The 6000-nt window shown below is 40.3% G+C and overlaps 1 protein-coding gene across 3 annotated transcripts in view; it reads right to left on the reverse strand.

Annotated features, from left to right (window-relative positions):
* ALS2 (alsin Rho guanine nucleotide exchange factor ALS2) overlaps positions 1-5196 on the reverse strand; it is an 84659-nt gene extending 79463 nt beyond the window's left edge. For 2 of the 3 annotated variants that reach the window (XM_017848655.1, XM_017848652.1), the window contains exons 1-2: positions 4887-4994; positions 3992-4096 (exon numbers count right to left, since the gene is read on the reverse strand). The gene's annotated coding sequence lies outside the window, so the exon portion shown is untranslated. Of the gene's footprint in view, positions 1-3991; positions 4097-4886 lie in introns of all 3 variants that reach the window. The other variant, XM_017848653.1, reaches the window with a different exon arrangement.
* Between the last annotated feature and the right edge of the window lie 804 nt (positions 5197-6000).

Below are 6000 nucleotides of genomic sequence, written 5' to 3' on the forward strand. Positions count from 1 at the left end.
CTGATTTTCAGTTCCAATCCACAGACTTCCACGCTATAGATTTCTAGTGCCTGTAATAAAATTCAGTATCAGATACAAAAGAAAAAACTGTCTTCTCCTAATAGAAACTCTCATATATAATTTGCTAAAGGTATATCCTAACAATGAAGTTACTTTTATCTCATGTCACTTTAAAAAGGGTTAAACAACTCAGAGAAGTGTTCCTTTCTCCCTTTCTCCTTATACACAGACAGTTTTTGGTGCAATGAGAAACAGGAAGACTTTACAGTCTTTTTTTTAATGCCTTGCTAATTTCATGCTGAAACTTACTGAAACTACACTCTCCTGGTTATGAGGATCCTCTAAACAAGAAATTATCCACAGTGGAGTGGGGTGAAAGTGTGTAAACTTGGTACAATAAGTTCCCAGCAATGCCCACTTAGCTCTTTTTTGTACCCACTCTATATTATTAAACACATTTTTCAGGATTATTAAATAATAATCCCACGATGCATTGTGATGAATATTATAATACTAACAACTGAATTTCAAATTCCCAGGTACTGCCACTATTTGTGCCGGTTATTACATGGTACAGAGAATGTCCTGGTAAGTCCTGATACAAACTACTTATTCTCTTAATATTTGCAACTACTCTCTTATTAAAATGGCCACAATTTTTTAAAGGCAATATTAGATTTACAGTTCAAAGTATGATGACTTCTTTTACTAACTGATAACACTTAGTGCTTAGGATCATTCAGGGGCCACATAACCAAACAGGAAATATACATACTAAAAAATATACGTACTAAAAACTGGTGATACAAGTTTCACTTACTTCAATAGTGCTAGTAGCAGGTATTCTTTATTAGAAATGAAAATATTGTTTAACTCACAAGTTTAAATACTGAGGTTACATTAGGGATCAGCTACTAAATGTTTTATTCATTAGTCAACCATTTAACACATTGTCATCGGGTTACTTAGTAATATCTACAGAGACAATTATTTTCTTTGAGCAATAACTAGGATACTTGCATTCAAGGTATAAACTCAAGGTAACTACATTGTAGTAAAATGTAACCAAGCTAAGCTTTGTAAAGTGTTAATGTTAATACTACACAAATCTGTAGTAATTTTGTATCTGAGTCACTCTAAGTCCAAATTTCTTTCAGGGCCTTATCATACAACTTGCTCCCCTATACTTCCAGAGTTCATGATTGGTATATGCCTACATTTCCCAGGTATCTCTAGAATGTTAATTCCCCTGCAGGCTTCATGTCCTGAAGAAAGCATTTTCCCAGGAGCACAAATAGCAAAGCAAAACTGACCAAATAATTGGTCTGTCTCCTCTCCTTAGAAAGGCTTTACACAGTGGAGCTGCACTGGTACATTCCTTTCTTACTGCAGGGAGAGAAGAGTTATTTTTCCACAGTCTCCTAAGTTGAGGGTACAAAGTAAAATAAAGCAAGCATATCGGGAAATAGCCCTGATTATAAATAAAAATATTAAAGTGCTAGTTTCACAAACTATCTTAACTATACATAAAACTGTAAAATAAATAACAAATATATGTACTCATCATCCAGTTTTAACACATATTAATGTATTTTCATATTGGCTTCGGCTCTTTCTTTAAAATACAAGAAAAAATAAGTAACAGAGGTGAAGAAGCTCCACTCAGAATTAGTTACTATTTCTAAAGTTAATGTATCTCATTCCCACGTTTTTATATTTACTTTTATGTACTTTCATTAGATATACACATATCAATAAATAATGCATGCTATTATGTTGCTTTTAAAGTGTACATAAATGCATCTTACTGTATAAATCCTTTAGCATTTTGCTTTTTTCACCCAGTATTACATACTTGAGATGTATATATGTTGGTAAGTATAGATCTAGCTCATTCATTTTTATGAGAAGATAGTATTGAATTGCATGAATAAACCAGTTTATCCATTTCCCTACTAATCTTTACAGTTGGATTGCTCTACTTTATTGCTCTCTTAAAGAACTGCTATAATCATCCTTGTTATATGTTTGCTTAGGGAATTGCCCCAAGTTACTTAAGATCTTGGCTCTACAAAAATTTAGGCTGTGGAAGAAAAAAAATCCTGGAGTGAATGTCAGCCCATCCGAATGCTATTATTGGGTCTAAACCACTCCCTTCCTAACAGGGAGGCCACGTGAACTGAAGAACTGTGTGATGACTCAAAAGAAAAATATTTAAAATGTGATAATTAAGGGAAACATGAGATGATCAATTTGTGGAATTAATGAGACGAAAGCTGATCTTCTCTCTGGACATAATTCATTAACAGCTAAGCGAACCTCTGCCAACAAACCCCAGTCTTTTCCTCATAGGTGTTGAGAAAACTGTAAATTTTCTTCAAATTTAGAAGAAATATACGATAGCTCCAAAAACTACTATCTCACCAATACCAATTTAAATATTTTCCCCTCTACCCACTTGGATCAATCAGTTCAGCTACATGCAGGCAAACATCAAGACATAAGCTATAAGCTAAAGAAAGCACCATCACATATACAGAGGAATAAGAGATAGGGAAAGAAAATTAAATGCAATACTAAAAAGAAACAAGCCAGAAATTGTTGCTATTTTATTGGTGATTACCTAACATTTTCTTAAGGACTGACACCCCACAAAACCGAGTACTTTCTTATTACTGATAACAAAATTGTTTGGGCATCAATGAAGGGTTAAGAGACAAAAATCTGTTAAAATTCTACCAGGAAAATTCATATCCCGCATACACTTGAAATACGTGGTAGATTTAATGCCACCAAGTTATAAAAAGAGCTAAATGATTTAAAAGTCACAAATCCTCACAGCATGCCTCTGAGTGAGAAAGGTACCTCACAGTACCCAAAGCAGGCCTTCTTTTACACAAGCTTAAAATCACCACTCTGCCTTTCTTCCTAGTTTTCAACTCATACTTTACCTAGTCTCACATTAATACATAATTGTAGATTTTACAAGTCAGTCACATTTTGAGATTATCATTAGTATAGACCCAACAGCTACTGCTTTAAACCCAAATTTTCATGAAAAGGTAGGAGATACCACCTAATTACAAAACACTACATCAAGACTCATTGAAGTTCTTAGCATACCCTTTGTGTCTTTAACAGTCAAAGTGCCCAAAGTAAGTGTTTCAAATGACAGCCCAAATTCTGAAAAACTGAAACTTGGAGAGAAGGGATTCCTGTTTATATTATGTACATTTAAAAAATAAATGGCCTGCATAATGCCACTCAAGTTTTCTTCTTTTTCCCAGAATTACCTGTTTGGTATTTCATTTTTCTGGATCATTTTCAAATTTTAACACTGTTAAACAGTTTTGACGTTTTCTTGCTATAATTACGAATTTTAAATCTGCCAATACTGGTCACAGTTTACAAGCTAATAAACTCGAACCAAGTATGGATTCTGTCAGTATTTTTCACATTAAAATATCCTTATGGAATACCAAAATTATTATGGAACAACTTGAAATCATATTTTATAGCTACTTCCTTAAAATATTCAGTTCCCTTCCCCATCACTTAGGAAAAGAGTCAGTTTGGATCATGATGTAGTGGGAGGAATTAATTATAAAAATAGCTAATATGTATTGAATACTTACCATAAAACAGGCACTGTAATAAATATGATACATGAACCATTACAAGAAAAGGTACTGTCATCAGGAAAACATTGTTAACCCCAATTTAGAGACAAAAGAACTGAGGCAGAGAGATTAAATAACTTGCCCAAAGTCAAAGATGTTAATGGATGTGACTCTGGGCATGTTCAGATGCAAAGCCTAGAATCTTAACCACTATGCTTATGTTATTAAGGTTAAAACACTGCAGTTTACTGCAAAAACAAATTTTTCACTGCTCTAAATTATTCATTAACTCAAAGGTCAAGCGGTCACTCCAAATCATATGATAAATGGGGGGAAAATGTGGGACTAATAGGTTTGCTGAAGTTTCGTACCTGCTCAGAATAAACATATCACACAATTTTATTCCGTACAGCCAAATATAAGGGTAACTGGGCAAAGATCTTCATTTGGGTACAGCAGTCAGTTCCTTCTCCATCCTAAACCAGAAAGAAAGCACTGTACTCAGATATGCCACTTCGACAAGAGTGTTTTTCCTCTTCCACCATCAAAGCCCTAAGCAATAGACAGTACGATTCTACCCGCCTGTCTTCAAAGCAGTCCTATTACCCGAGGACCAACACCAGCATCAAGGACCTGTGTTATTTTCCTGGCTTCGCTTCTCAAAATAACTTATCTTCTCCTCTTGATAAATCACTTGATACGCTCAAAGAGTTGCCTAAACTACTAATTTTTCTTATCAAAGCCATTTTCTTTCTCCGTAACCGCCTTTTCAAGCAATCCTTGGTCCACTCTTCAACGCGATTTGCACCCTGTGGTAAGGCCGCCAGGGACACTCAGCAGGGTTCCCGGCCACGGACCGCAGTTTATCAGCTCAGCGACTAGTGTGGGCATTCAACAAATTCTCATGAATGAATAGCTGGAAGGCAGCGTGGGTGGAGGCGGGAAGAGGGGGCGCTGAAGGAATTTCACGCGGCTGAGACCACTGCAGCAGCGGCGCCCAGTCTGGGGAGGGAGAGACTGTGGCAAGTGGGAGAATCTGGGGCCAAGGCAGGGGCCGCCTCGGGTGCTGCTGGACCGGCAGGCACAGTCGATCGCACGCAGAGCTGGGAAGATGCGGGCGCCGTCTCCGCAGGCCCCCGCAGCGCGCTCTCTGGCCTCGACAACAGCCTCTGCCTAGCTCCCTGTCCCCGGCCTTCCGCATACAAGGGGTCGCAGCCGATAAGCCCTCCTTAGCCAATAGCCAACCCGGGACCCGCGCTCGCTCACCTGAAGCTCCACCGGCAGCACCGCGCTCTGCATCCGGCGCGATCCTGGCAACCCCGTGGGTCCGCGGGATCAGCTGATTCATGGAGGGCGGGGCCTCCGGACAGGGCGGGACTGCAGGGCGACTAGAGAAGGTAAACGCGGGCGCGGGGGAGTTTCTTAGAATCCGAGCTCCTGGGAATTGCTCTTGGGAGACTGTCGACGGCGTCTGTTGGGGGACAAAATTACTGAGAATGCGTTAGGCACTGCAGGCTACGTACTTGGGAACACAGCCCCTCCCTTAGGTTAGGGCGGAGCTATCAGTCCTGGGATGTGATTTGACGATGACGTAGAATAGAGTCGTCCAAGCCTAGCTACCCGAGCGCTTCCATGGTAACAGGCGGTGGTGAAAGTGGTTGGGAGCAGCAGTCGTTTGTTACCACCTCAAACTGCAAGGGCCGGAAGTATGCAAGTAAAAAGGCTGAAATATTTTCACACTGCCTTTATGGACCGTACCCTAACGGTGGTCGCTGTTCCCGCCCCCGCGAATGACGTCATCGCCTCGCGGCCCCGTTGTGCCATTGTATCTGCAATGTGTAAACTTACTGGTTAGTTGCAGCCCCGAAAGATGGGGTGGGATAGGAGAAAATGAATTGCCTCTCCAGTGATTCCCGTAGGACTCCCCAATATACAATCAGTAAAATCAGTTTTCTTGTCCCGCGCAGTTTCATAACACTGTTTGTCGCAGCCACAGGTCCCACCCCACCTAGCCTGTACTCCCAAGTCCTCCCATGATTTTATGATTTTCCAGAGCCACCACTCATGTCGCACAGTGGGTGCAAACCTTCTGCTGCTAGGCATTGTGCCATCGCTGGACCTGCAAACCTGCAAATATTTAGACCATCAACGACAGATGTGTAGTCAGGTTCTGAAACTCCTATATCATACTCACCAACACCCTCAACTCAATTTCCTCCCTGATCCTTCGCCCACCTGCAAAACTGTTAGTCTGCAACAGTTCACCCAACCTGCTCACTCCTGCATCGGTGCAGAAAATCACACAACCCTGAGAATTGGCACCACTGCGAACCAAAAGTGTCCAACTTCAGTCGGGACTTCCACATGCGACTACGCAATA

The sequence above is a fragment of the Rhinopithecus bieti genome, unplaced genomic scaffold (assembly GCF_001698545.2).
Source record: "Rhinopithecus bieti isolate Rb0 unplaced genomic scaffold, ASM169854v2 scaffold_32017, whole genome shotgun sequence".
NCBI classification, from domain to species: domain Eukaryota; kingdom Metazoa; phylum Chordata; class Mammalia; order Primates; family Cercopithecidae; genus Rhinopithecus; species Rhinopithecus bieti.